At 36.6% G+C, this 14,572-nt stretch overlaps 1 non-coding gene across 1 annotated transcript; it reads right to left on the bottom strand.

Moving 5' to 3' along the window:
* Nucleotides 1–13,828: 13,828 nt before the first annotated feature.
* LOC128280181 (small nucleolar RNA R71) lies at nucleotides 13,829–13,935 on the bottom strand. Its single transcript, XR_008270361.1, has one exon. It is a non-coding gene; the product is annotated as a small nucleolar RNA R71 (small nucleolar RNA).
* Nucleotides 13,936–14,572: the final 637 nt, after the last annotated feature.

Here is a 14,572-nt window from a genome sequence, read left to right as displayed (position 1 = left end):
TCACACTATCCTTGAAGCAATTGGTATGGCTAGTTTTATCATTTTGATTATGGCATGTATAGGAACTAGTCTTTTTGTAATGGTCACATTGTTTTGGGCCAAACGAGTGACTTGTTATAGCTCTTTAGTCATTTTGTATAATGCCATGGATGGTGGCTAATATTGGTTATTGATAAGTGCAAATGATGATTTCATAGATCACTAAATCGTATGACTGATCAAGTTCTTGTTAGATTGTTAAAGTGTAATGTGGTTGTATTAGATATCTTGTCGTGGTTGAATTGGCTTTGGGTTGTCGTGTGAATTGGTGGTCTGTATTGTTTTGTAGGCAAGTGTAAGTAAGGGTGGCAAAAAGGCTTGGTAGATAGCCTATTTTTGTCTACACGGCTAGATGCACGGGGCGTGTGCCTAGGCTGTGTGTGACACACGGTCATCCCCATAGGCGTGTTGTCTGGTCGTGTGTCCCCTGCACCTCAAATTTGCAAGTTAGTATGCACGGTAGTAAACACATGGGCAGAGACACGGCCATGTGTCTCAACCATGTAGAGGACACGGCATTTGGCCCCAGGCGTGTGCCTTAGCCGTGTGCCTCTAATTGGTTGCTAACGTTAGAAATAGAATATCAAGGTTTTTAGACATGGGCGTGTCATAGACGTGTAAGAGACACGGGCCATGGGCACGAGTGTGTGCCAGGCCGTGTGAAAACCCCTATAAGTTTGAATTTAGAAATATATTTACACGGTGTTGGGGCATGGGCGTGTACCTTTGTTTCAAGTGACATTTTTCAAGGTTTTCAAAGATGTTCGGATTAACCTCAAATCGTTTCCAAAGTGTGTTTTGGGCCTCGTAGGCCCATATTAAGAATTTCTAGATTAAGATTGAAAAGTTTCAAATTCAATCGAGTTTTTTTGTGACCCGAAATGATTGTATGCATGCGTTTAAGTTAGGTAATGCCTTGTGCCCAGTCTCGGCCTCAGGCTCGGGTAAGGGGTGTTACAGTGTGTGCGATTTAATTTTTCATAATTTTTCCTAAAATTAGTGCAGACTTCACACGTCTTGGGCACACGCCCATGTCCCTGGGTCGTGTCCTTCACACGGCTGAGACACACAGCCTTGTCTCTGCCCGTGTAGCCAATTCGAAGTTAAAATTTAAAATACAAGGGACACACGACTAGATCACACACCCCTAGGGCAAACCGTGTGTCACACACAGCCTAGACACACGCCCGTGTGCCTACCCGTGTAGACAAAAATAAGGCTATTTACCAAGCCTTTTTGCCACCCTTATTTACACCAATCTATACAATCATCAAACAACACCAATCTAAGCATGTACACACCACCAATTCAACCATAACCAAGACATCCACACATCAATTTCATGCTATTATCTATCACATACAACATCTCATACTTTTCATCACAAACCATGCAATAACCACATCCATGAAAGGCATCATTATATGTATATATATACTTAACCAATATTAGCCAATATCATATGGCCATTTACAAAATGAATCAATTACCATTACAAGCTAACACACTTGGCCAAATCAATAATGACACATGTCACAAAAAGACCAAATCCCTATACATGCCATAACTCAAAATAATGGAATCATAAGTACCCGAAACAATAACTTGATAGCGTGAATGGATCTACGACCGTCTTCGATCCCCGAGCTGGCTTGATGACACTATAAGAAATGAAAAGGAAAGGGATAAGCTTTAAGCTTAGTAAGTTAGCATGTAAATAATAATAAAATTTAAAGATACAATAACATACACATAACATAATGTAAATTAGCACAAAATCATCAAGTGATCATAGACATATCTTACTCATTTGCATCCTTACCAATAATGCATCTTAAACCGAAATCATTTCTCATGAGTTTTGCGTACGTACCTGTACCATTTCATAACAAAATCATAACCTTTCACTTCTTTGACATAATTTTTAAACCACCCATTGAACCACTTGGAATACTAAATGATACTTGGGAATTACATACACATAGAATCATTCCAATGCCATATTCCAGATATGGTCTTACATGGGATCTCATATCGATGCCAATAGCCCAGCTATGGTCTTACATGATTCTCATATCGATGCCATATCCCAGACATGGTCTTACACGAAATCTCATAACGAGGCCATATCCCAGATATGGTCTTACATGTAAACTCATAACCCTAATACCATGACATTTGTATTCTAACTATTCCTAAGGTTCAACCGGAAATTTCACCGTATCAAATCTTTGCCGAACAAACCCATAATGATAATTGTACAAGTCATGGAATAAAAAAAATATTAAATACATAATATAAGTTGCATTATTTACACACGAACTTACCTCGGTACAAAATATGGCTGATTAATTCGACTTAGTCCACAACTTTGTTCTTTCCCGGTCTAGGTTCAGTCTCCGTTTTTCTCGATCTATAATAGAAAATTTAGCTCATTTAATTTTCACATTGTTCAAATCAGTCCAAAAACCATACTTTGGTAAAATTATAGTTTTGCCCCTAAACTTTCACATATTTACAAATTAGTCCTTAGGCTCGTAAAATGAAATGTACTCATTTTCTTTGTTACCCAAGCCTAACAGAGCCTACATCATGCTTATACCAGCCCACATTTTTCATCAAATCACATTTCTACTACCCATTTTTATAACTTTTACAAATAAGCCCTTTTTACGTGTTTTCATCAAAACTCACTTAGTAAAAGATGTTTATCGTACATCAAACTTTCATAATCTACCATGAAACATCAAAATACATGCATATCACACATGGGTGAAACCCTAAGCATCAACCCTAGCTCAAATAAATGGTAGAAATGGCTAGATCAGTTGATAACAACTTCAAAAATGTAAAGAACATTAAAAACGGGGTTAGAACTTACTTACAATCAAGATTGAAAGTTGAAGAAACCCTAGCTATGGTGACCTTAGGAATTTCGGCTATGGCATGGAGAATATGAGCAAATTTTGACTTAATTTTCCCTTTTTATTCTTTTATTAACTAAATGACCAAAATACTCTTTTTACTAAACTTTCAAATTTTACTTATTCGTGCCCATTTTTGTCCATAAAAATAGAAATTGGTAAAATTTCTATTTAAGGACCTTTAATTAATAATCCATATCTATTTCATGCTTAAAGCTTCTAGAATCACATATTTTGAAACATTTGCAATTTAGTCCTAAAAATCAAATTGGACACTCTATCAACAAAATTTCTTAACGAAACTTTCATAAAATCATGCAGACATATCATAGAACACAGCACATTCATAAAATAATTATTTCTACTTTGGATTTGTGGTCTCGAAACCACTATTTCGACTAGGCCCAAAATCGAGATGTTACAAGAAAAATGCTTATTTTGTCCACACAGGTAGAGACACGAGCGTGTGTCTCAACCATGTGTGACACACAGCCAGGTGACACGGTCATGTGTCCCCTGTTTCTTTTAATTAATGCAAAATAGAATGCTCACATGGCCTAACACACGGGCGTATAGCTTGGTCGTGTGACCCTTGTATCTTATTAATGGAAGTTAGTATGCTCACACGGCCTAGCACATGAGCGTGTGGCTTGGCTGTGTGACCCAAGTCAGAGAGCTCATAAGTTTGTACACGGGTTGCGACACGACCATGTGTCCCTATTTCGAATGTCCATGCAACTTGAGACACGGGCATGTCTCTTGACCGTGTGAGACAAATAGCCGGCCACACAGGCATGTGTCCCCTACACCTTTGGAAAATTTTAATGTTTTCTGAAAAATTCTCTGAGTACCGAGTTTAGCCTTGACTTATTTCTAACGTGTATTTTGGGCCTCGAGGGCTCACATAAGGGAAACTATGATGGATTTGGATTAGTTTATGATATGAGTGCTAGATGATATGAAGTGTCTATTATTTGATTTGTAAATTTTGGTAATGCTTTGTAACCTTATTTTGGTGACAGATTCGGGTTAGGGGTGTTACATAAGGAGTTGAAACCCTAAGTAAATAGAAATCCTACTCACAACTGACACCTATTGAGTTATGTTACACATTCGGCCCGACGACATTGATGATTTTTAAAAAAATTCATGTAAATCATCATTTACTTTGTTAACTTTTAATTTGTATTGTATTAGATTTTTTTTCATCCATAATGTATTTGATATCAATAATATATACTTATTTATTTACAATCAACAAAGAAATGAAAAAATTATTTATATTGTATTCTACTATATTTTACATCAATATTATATTAATATTTACAATTTACCAGAAAATGAGAAGCAATGAGAAAATGAACAAATTGTCTATGAAAAAATGAAAAAATGTGTTAATTAAGTCTTGTTCTCAATGTTTCCCCCAAGTGTGGACATGTTGGCCTAGTATGCCCTGAGTTCCTACAATAATTTCATAACCTCAATTGGTTTGTCCTCTCCCAGATATCCATATTGTTACGTATTCGAGTAGAACTCAGTCGACCTTTGGGCTTGCGGCGCAACGAAATATTTGATACCAACTCAAATGGAACGCTGCATAGAGGCGTCATATACTTTCATCTAAGACCGATGGGAATACAAATTTCCATACATTATATATGCATTTTAGTTTGTGTACTTCGTCAACATCGCTAATACAATCTAGACGTGCCGAGGCACATACAATAATTGCACGCATTCATGAAAAATGAAGTGCTTGAAATCCTTCACAATCGTAGGTTCTTCTCAGGTTTACACCATCCGATCCCTCGATAATACCCTGGTTGGGTCTATGGAACTCTGTAACCCAAAATGTTTGATTTGGACACGAGTGACACACTACAAACATAAAGTTTGCTCCTTTTGCATTTCTTTTTCTAATTTATTTCATCATATCCTCGCACCAAATGTGATTAGCTTTTATTTTTCCAACATAATTTTCCGATCACCTTGGAAATAAGATTATTAAGTAAAAATATGTTTTTTTTATCACCAAGGTTATGTAACAACCTTTTTTTAGTCAAATAGGAATAGTAGTTTTGAAACCACAAATTTGAAGTCAAAATATTTATTTTATTATTATTTTAATGTTTACAGAATGTTAATAGTGTCGTATAAAAATTTCGCTAAGAAATTTAATCGTTTACATGCCCAATTCGATAAAAATGGCTAAATCACGTGAAGTGCAAAATTAGAGTTTTATAAGAAAAATGTGTCAAATTGCTATGAATTTTAAATGTAAGTGGCCTTAACTAGTAATTAGACCATTAATATTATTAGTGGACAATGATGGACATCATTTAAGTGAATTTAAAAGGTTTAATTAAAGGTTATTTAAGTAAATTAATAAATAAACATAGTAAAATAAGTAAAACAAAACAAATTTTCTTGTTCATCATCTTCTAGCCTAAATTTTAAGGAGAAAAACACACCATTTTTTAAGCTTCAACATTTGGTCATCTCTTTTTGCTTGCAGTCAAGTATTTTTCGTCCTATTTTTAATGATTTCTATGTTTTTGGAGTCGTTGTAGCTTAATCTAGCTAGCCCAAGGACTAGTTTACAAAACTATTAAAAGTTTAGGGTTTTACCATTGATGAATATGTATGTATTTTGAAGTTTAATTGTAGAAAATGAATGGTTGTTGTTAGATAAAGAACTTTGTTAAGTGATTTTGGTTGAAATTGTAAATTAGGGATTTCTTTGTAAAATGTGTAAAATTCAAGGTGAAATGTGTGAAATAATGAAAATTTTGGGATGCTATAAGTTTATATAGAATTCAGCTAGTATGGGTTGAAATGGAATTGCATGAATTTTTCATTTTATGGGTTAGGGACTAAATTGTAAATAATTTAAAATTTAAGGGGCAAAAGTTTAATTTTACCATAATATGATTTTTGGGTTAAATTGAATAGAATGATATTTAAATAAGTTAAATTTGACTATTTATAGATCAAGAAAAGCAACTTTCGAATTTAGATCGGGGGAAAAACAAAATAGTGGATTGATAGCTCGATTCTCTCTGTGAAAATTCGAGGTAAGTTCATATTTTAATAAGCATTAATGTAATTATGTTTTGAATGCTTTATTATTACATTATTGATGAATACGACTCCAAGGAAACATTTGACAAAGATTGGCGACATATGAAATCCCGGTTGAACCTTAGGAATAGATAGGATACAAATGACATGTCATTAAGGGTTATTGTGTTTTGGGTGCTGGTCCATACGTTCTACCGGTGGCTGAGTTTTTCGGCATGTGTTGCTGTTACTCATCAGCTTGTGTGAGCAGCACCATGTAGCTACGTCTTGACCGTCAGCTTGTGCGAGCAGACCCGGTGATAGCTCGAGATGAGCATTTGCATATGAGATATGAGATTGAGATGGTTTCGACCATGTATTGGCAATTAGTGTGTGAGATTCTCGAGTATCTGATATTATTCCCAATGGTTCAATGGGTATATTTATGATATGAAAGGGTAAGACATTGATACGTATCAGTGCAGGTATGCACGTAAATCATATAAGCATTAAATCCATGAAATTTGTGAGTTTCATGATCAACTATGTGAATGAATATATGTTATCCTTGTGATTTGATGGATTTGTAGTATATTATGTTTATATTACTTAAATTTTGAATGATTGGTAAGATGTACTTATTAGCCATACGAGCTTACTAAGCTTAATCGCTTACTTTGTTTACTTTCCGTGTTTTATAGTTGTTTTGAAGCTTGCTCGGATTGGGAGTTATCGAAGATCTCATCACACTATCCAGTAGTTGTTTTGGTACTTTTGAACTTGTGTACTTGGTTATATAGCATGTGTAGGTGTTTTAGTTAATATGGTCTATATGTTGGTAATGTATATAGCCAATTGATTTGGCTTGTAAATGATGAATGTTTTGGTTATGTGTATTGTCATGTGATTTGGATTATTTTAGTATAATTGGTTATGTATATATGTGTAAATGGCCTTTTTGTTATGTGGTTTATATTTTCTTGTAAATGCCTTGTTAAGAATTGGTAATGAAGGTAACAAATGGTTGAAATTGAGAATGAATTAGCATGCTAAGTATTAGGAAAAATTAATGCATATTTGAAAGTGACAAATTAGGTGGTTTTGAATATGAAATTGGTATGTTTTTGAATGGCTAATTAGGATACTTATGAGCATTTTGGTTTTTGGTATTGGTAGTATATGATTTTGGCATGAATTTGGTTGGCTATAAGTGCCTATTTTTGCATTGGTTGTTTGTGCAATGTTGAAACTAGGTTGAGAACACTTTGGGTGAGAAATGTGGCTTGAATCATAGCCTATTTTTGTCCACACAGGTAGAGACACGGGCGTGTGTCTCAATCGTGTGTGACACACAGCTATGTGACACGGCTGTGTGTCCCTTGGTACTTATTTAGAAACCAAGTCAGTAGCTCCACATGGCCCAACACACGGGCGTATGACTTGGCTGTGTGACATAAGTCAGTATACCCTTAAGTTTTCACACGACCTAGCACAAGACCTAGCACACGGGCGTGTGAGGCCATTTCGAAGCATACAATGATTTGTCTCACGAGGGTGTGGTTGGTCATGTGACCTAAGTTAGTGAATTACACGGGGTAGGACACGGGATGGGACACGACCATGTGATGTAACACCCCACACCTGAGTCTTACACCGGGACAGGGTACGAGGCGTCACCTCACTTAGCACATGCATTCTAACTTTTTCGAATTATCAAGACTTGACCAAATTTAAAACTTTTTCAAACTTGATTAAAATTCCTTAACATAGGCCCACGAGGCCTTAAACATCCATCGAAAAACATTTGAGACTAGTTCGAGTCCTTAACCAACTTTAGAAAAATAATCCTTGAAACAGGGCACACGCCAATGTGGACAGGCAACACGCCCATGTGGGACTTGAACATGGTCGTGCTGATGCCCATGTGGCACACACGGCCTAAGTACCTAGGGACACGCCCGTGCCCCATACCCTTGTAGATTTATTTTTCAAATTGAACCTATAGGGATTTTCACACGGTTAGGCACACGCCTGTGTCCATGGCCCGTGTCCCTCACACGGCCGCGACACGCCCGTGTCTCAACCCGTGTTCGAAAACCTTGACGTTCTGTTTCTGACGTCAGCAATCCTTAAGGGTCACACGGCCAAGGCACACGCCCGTGTGCTAGGTTGTGCCCTTCACATGGCTGAGACACATAGCCATGTCTCTGCCCGTGTTTTTACTACCATGCATACTGACTTGCAATTTTTACGTGCAAAGGACACATGGCTGGATAACACTCCCATAGGGCTGACCGTGTGTCACACACGGCCTATACACACGCCCATGTGTCTACCCGTGTGGACAATATAAGGCTATCTACAAAGCCTTTACCACCCTGAAACACATTCTAACATAAACCAACATGTCAAAAGTTAACTTAATATGATTTCTCAACCAAACGACTATAGTTAAAACCTATATACATTACATATATTCAACCATGCCAACAATTTCACATTCATGAAAGACTAGCTTGCATTTTACATAAATACTTTCAATATTAGCCATTTTCCCTGGCCTTAAACAAAATGAATCAAATGCTAAAGTAAGCCAACACATTTGGCCAAATAACAATGACACAAAACTCAAAAGTCAGGGTCCTATACATGCCATAATCAAAATAAAATATCTAACTATACCAAGTGCTTCGGATGATAGTATGATCGATGCCTCCGATGTCTGATGATTCTCGAGCTAATTAGGCGACACTATAAGAAAATGGAAAGGTGGGGGAGTAAGCATAAAGCTTAGTAAGTTGCATGCAAATAAATATAACAACAACTTTACCATTCCATCATACTCATAGTACAAAAGTAGGCATAAGCACAACTTACTCATCACTATCCAATGCAATTCACATAGCATAAATATATTGAGCTCACGTCTCATACATTTCAAATAGCTACCTATATCACTCACAACATGGTTATACTTTTCTCGTTTTAACTAAAATTGTAACTTTCACTGTTGAACCATTTAGAATGCTATCAGATATTCATTAAGCCTCAAACATAGGGTGTAACGCCGATGCCATGTCCCAGACATGGTCTTACACTGGCTCATCCATCAAGTCGATGCCATGTCCCAGACATGGACTTACACTGACTATCGAAATCGAGGCCGACGCCATGTCCCAGACATGGTTTACACTAGCTCTCACATATACGTGCCAATGCCATATCCCAGACATGGTCTTACACTGGCACATCTCATAGCTGATGCATGTCCCAGAAATGTCTTACACTGGCTTACATCTCGAGGCCAATGCATGTCCCAGACATGTCTTACACTAGCTCTCATCTCAATGCCGATGCCATGTCCCAGACATGGTCTTACATTGGCTCTCATAATGTGGCCAATGCATGTCCCAGACATGTCTTACACTGGTACACAAATAACCCAAATGTCATGGCACGAATATCTGATTTATTTCCTAAGGTTCAAACGAGAGTTTTACCATCTCAATATTCATCATACATAATCATTTCCATAACCAAGAAATTTACGCTATATCAATTCAAACACATATAATAACAATGTAGTTGTATTATTTACATACAACTTATCTCAGATTACAAACTATAAACGACTAACTCGGCTTAGTTCACTTGCTTCGCTTTTCCCCAGTCTAGGCCCGAATTTTGTAATTCTTGATCTAAAATGATAGAAATTCATTAATCTCATTAGCAAATTACTGTAGACACTCGAGAATTCATAATTGGGCAAAATGACTGTTTTGCCCCTAAACTTTCACAAAGTGACCATTTTACCCTAGGTTTGAAAATCAGTTTTTATCACATTTTCTCACTAACCAAGCCTAGCCGATTACTTTTTATACTAGAAGTAGCCCGCAATTCTCATTATTTCTGATAAACCGTAATTTATACATATTTTTACCCCATTCCTAAGACATTTATGGATGGTTTCTCCTTAGATTTCGTGAATTCGATGCTCCTAATCCTTTAATTTCATGTTTTATACTTAGGAGAGCATAGGAGAGTAAAAAGAACGAGAAACGGGCAAAAAACAGAGAAAATGGACCTACATGGGAAAACAACACGGCTTGGAATTCCTCACACGGCCGTGTCAATTTGGCAGGATCGAAGCACGACTTACACAGGTGGATCACATGCCCGTGCCCATTTAACAACCTTGACCACGGCCTCAAGTAATCGCACATGGGCATGTCACACGGGCGTGTCCCTGCCAAACCCAATTTTAGTCCAATTCAGAAAAGGCCAATTTTGAAGGCTCTTAGGCATTCCAAAGCCTATTTAAACACTCAAGGAGGCACTTAGGAAAAGGGACGTAGAGTAGGAAGCAAGGAATTACTCAAGGAAAGCCGATCGATCCATCTCCAGAGTCAGGTTCATCATCAAGACTGGAGATCTCCCTTCAAGCTCCTTTAGGAGTTTTGGGTTTTCTTATGTTTTGTTATCTTTATGCTTTTGAGTTGTTTTCTTTCATAAGTATGAACTAAATCCCTAAATACCTAAGGGGAATAAAATCTGAGACGGATCTTGTTATTATTATCTGAATTGTATGATAAATATTTGACTTGTTCTTAATTATGTGTTCTTAATTCTTGTTTTGATATTCCAGGATATTGATTCAAGTTAAGCTCTTATTCAGAGGAGGAATAGACCCTGTCTAAGAGCAAATTTGTCATAATTAAGCGAAGTTGATTGCGCACCTAGAGATAGGGTGACAAGATTTTGCCGGATTAGGGTGAAACCTAATAAGGGAATCCATAGATCCGGTTAATGCAATTCTAGGGTGTTAATTAGAAAGAGATTTCAATTATTCAACCTAGGGTTAGACATTATTAGTCTCGAGATAGATAATAATATAACTTAGGGATTTCTACAGATCAAGTCAAATGAATAAATCGTCTGATTTAGAGTCAAATAACAAGTGAAGTCCAGGTGGATTTTTCATTAGGTATTGTCTCAATCAATCAAATTTTCCTAAAAGTATTTTCCCAAGTTTTTCTTTCTGTGCATTCTTAATTAGTAATTAGTTTAGACAACCAAACCTCTTAAATTTTAGGCTAGATAATAAAAAGGAAGTAAATACTAGTACTCGTAGTTCCTTTGGGTTCAACAATCCAGTCTTGCTGAACTATACTACTGTTCGATAGGTACACTTGCCTTAATCGTGATCATAAGTTAGTCTCAAGAATGTTTCATTTATAAATCTTTAAAACCTGTTACAAATATCACACATCAATTTCACACATTTATCACCTATTTTACAACTTATGGAAAGTGGTCCTCAGTTAGGGTTTCCATGAAAACTACTTTACAAAAGTTGTTTATTACACTACCATAGCTCATTTTCTTACATAAAATTTCAGAAAACAACATGAACACACTCATGGTAAAACCCTAGACTTTCAACCATTTTGCAAAATAGTCTCCTCATTTGAAAGCTCATGTTACAATGGTTCTAAAAGTACAAAAATTATGAAGAAAAACCATCAAGATCACTTACTTGTAGAGAGATTAAGTGGCTGAAATTTTTAGGCTTCAAAACCCTCCTATGGCTGATATTTTCATTCAAGAAGAATGGGAAAGGGATGATATCATCCTATGTTTATTTTATTTTCTTTTTTGTCAAATAAGTCACCAAATTCACCTAACATTTGACTAAGTTAAAATCCTTGTCTCATGGTGATAAACCGTAATTTATACATATTTTTACCCCATGCTTAACATATTTATGGCTGATTTTTCCTTAGAATTGGTGAATTCGATGCTCCTAATGCCTTAATTTCATGTTCTATACTTGATGAGCATAGGAGAGCGAAAGGAATGAGAAATATGCCAAAAACGGAGAAAATGGGCAAAAGTACGAAATCAACACTGCCTAGACTTCCTCACACGGGCAGACCACATGGCCGTGTCAATTTGACAGAATTGAAGCACGACTCACACGGGTAGAAGACACGCCCATGCCATTCTAACAGGCAAGAGCACGGCCTGAGGTAATCGCACACGAGCGTGTCCCTGCTGAACCCAAGTTGAATCCAATTCAGAAAAGGCTAATTTTGAGGGCTTTTAGGCAATCTAAAGCCTATAAATACACCCTAACAGAAGAGGAAAAAAGGGGAGGCACAAAGCGGAAGGAAGGAATCACTCGAAGAAAGCTGATTGATCCATCTCAGAAGCCGGATTCATCGTCAAGATTAAAGATCTCCCGTCAATTTTCCTTCAGGAGTTTTGGGTTTTCTTTATGTTTTGTATTCATTATTCTTCTGAGATGTTTTCCTTTTTAGTTATGAACTAAATCCCCTAAATACCTAAGGGGAGTGAAACCTAAGACGAAGCTTGTTATTATTTTCTGAATTGTATGATAAATATTTGACTTGTTCTTAATTATGTATTCTTAATTCTTGTTTTGATATTTCAGGATATTGATTCAAGTTAAGCTCTTATTCAGAGGAAGAATAGACCCTGTCTAAGAGTACAATTGTGATAATTAAGCGGAGTTTATTGCGCGCCTACAGATAGGGTGACAAGATTTTGTCGGATTAGGGTGAAACCTAATAAGGGAACCCATAGATCGAGTTAATGCAACCCTAGGGTGTTAATTAGAGAAAAAGTCTCAATTATTCAATCTACGGATTAGACGTTCTTAGTCTTGAATAGGGATAATAACATAACTTAGGGATCTCTACGGAACAAGTTAAAACGAATAAATCATCCGATTTGGAGTCAGAATAACAAGTGAAGTCTAGGTGGATTCTTCCTTAGGTATTGTCTTAATTCAATTGTTTTCCAAAAGTAATCCCCCAATTCTATTTTCTGTGAATTCTTAGTTTAGTTAATTAGTTAGTTAAAATAAACCCCCTTATTCTTAGGCTAGATAATAAAAAGACAGTCATTACTAGTACTTTTAGTTCCTTTGGGTTCAACAATCCGGTTTTGCTAAAACTATACTACTGTTTGATAGGTACACTTGCCTACAGCATGATAATAGTTAGTTTCAAGAACGATTAATTATAAATTTATAAAACTTATCACACAAAATCACGATCAAGTTTTTGGCACCGTTGCCGAGGAACTAAGATATTAGGAACACTCGATTTTTATTACTTTAGCCATTTACTTTTACTGCAATTTAAATTTTATTCTAATTTCTATTACTAATTCTTTTTTTCCCTTTTTCTGGCAGGTTCTTATAGTTTATGACCAGAAGAAACCCGTCAGGACCATTACTTTTTGACAGTGAGATCGATCGCACAGTTCAAAAAAACCAAAGAGAAATAAGGCCAAGCTTAAGATACACAGAGAACGAGTAAGAGGATGATACTTCAACCACAACCGAGGAGATGGCTGAAAACCAAGAAAATTTGCTACCTCCTACGATTGCTGTTAATCAGAATCCTGCTCCGCGTACTATGTATGATTATGCTAAACCTAATTTAACAGGAACTGAGTCAAGTATAGTTAGACCTACTATTGCTGCAAATAATTTTGAATTGAAACCTAACACAATTCAAATTATACAATAGTTTGTTTAGTTTGATGGTTTGCAGGACGAGGATCCCAACACTCATTTGGTAAATTTTCTAGAATTTTGCGATACATTTAAAATCAATGACGTTTCTAACGATGTCATTCGTCTTTGATTATTCCCTTTTTCATTGAGGAACAAAGCTAAACAGTGGTTGAACTCGTTACCACGAGGGTCAATCACTACTTGGGAAAAAATGACCAAAAAATTTTTATTAAAATATTTTCCACCGGCTAAAAAAGCCAAATTACGTAATGATATCTCTTCTTTTGTGCAGATGGATTTAGAAACACTCTATGATGCATGGGAGAGATACAAGGACCGTTTGAGAAGGTGCCCCCACCATGGGTTACCACTTTGGCTATAGGTTCAAATGTTCCATAATGGCCTGAATCCTTCGACTTGGCAAATGATTGATGCAGCTACTAGAGGAACTATCAATAATAAAACACTTGAGGCGGCTTACAAATTTATTGAGGAGATGTCACTGAATAACTATCAGTGGCAAGTTATGAGAAAAAAAGCCGACGAAAGCAGTCGGTGTCTTCAACCTCGACGCGGTTACTATGCTATCTAACCAAGTAGAACTCTTAAATAAAAAGATTGACGGTTTGTGTAGTTCTACTCAGGTACATCCAGTGATGAGGTGCGATTAGAATGGAGAAGGAGCATGCACAGAGTATCAACCCTTCAACCCTAGCATCGAGGAGGAACAAGGCCAATATATGGGTAACAATAACTCTAGACCCCAAAATAACCCATATAGTAACACTTATAATGAAGGTTGGAGGAGCCATCCCAATTTCTCGTAGGGCGGTCAAGGAAATCAAAGACCACAACATCCTCTGGGTTTTCAACAACCACCCTACCAACAGGAAAAGAAGTCGAACCTTGAAGAGATGCTTTCAAAGTTTATATCAATGTCGAAAACTCGTTTTCAGAATATCGAGACAACATTGAAGAATCAACAAGCATCGATCCAAGGGCT

This window comes from Gossypium arboreum, chromosome 8 (assembly GCF_025698485.1).
Source record: "Gossypium arboreum isolate Shixiya-1 chromosome 8, ASM2569848v2, whole genome shotgun sequence".
NCBI classification, from domain to species: Eukaryota; Viridiplantae; Streptophyta; class Magnoliopsida; order Malvales; family Malvaceae; genus Gossypium; species Gossypium arboreum.
This window is presented reverse-complemented; position numbering and strand designations above follow the sequence as displayed.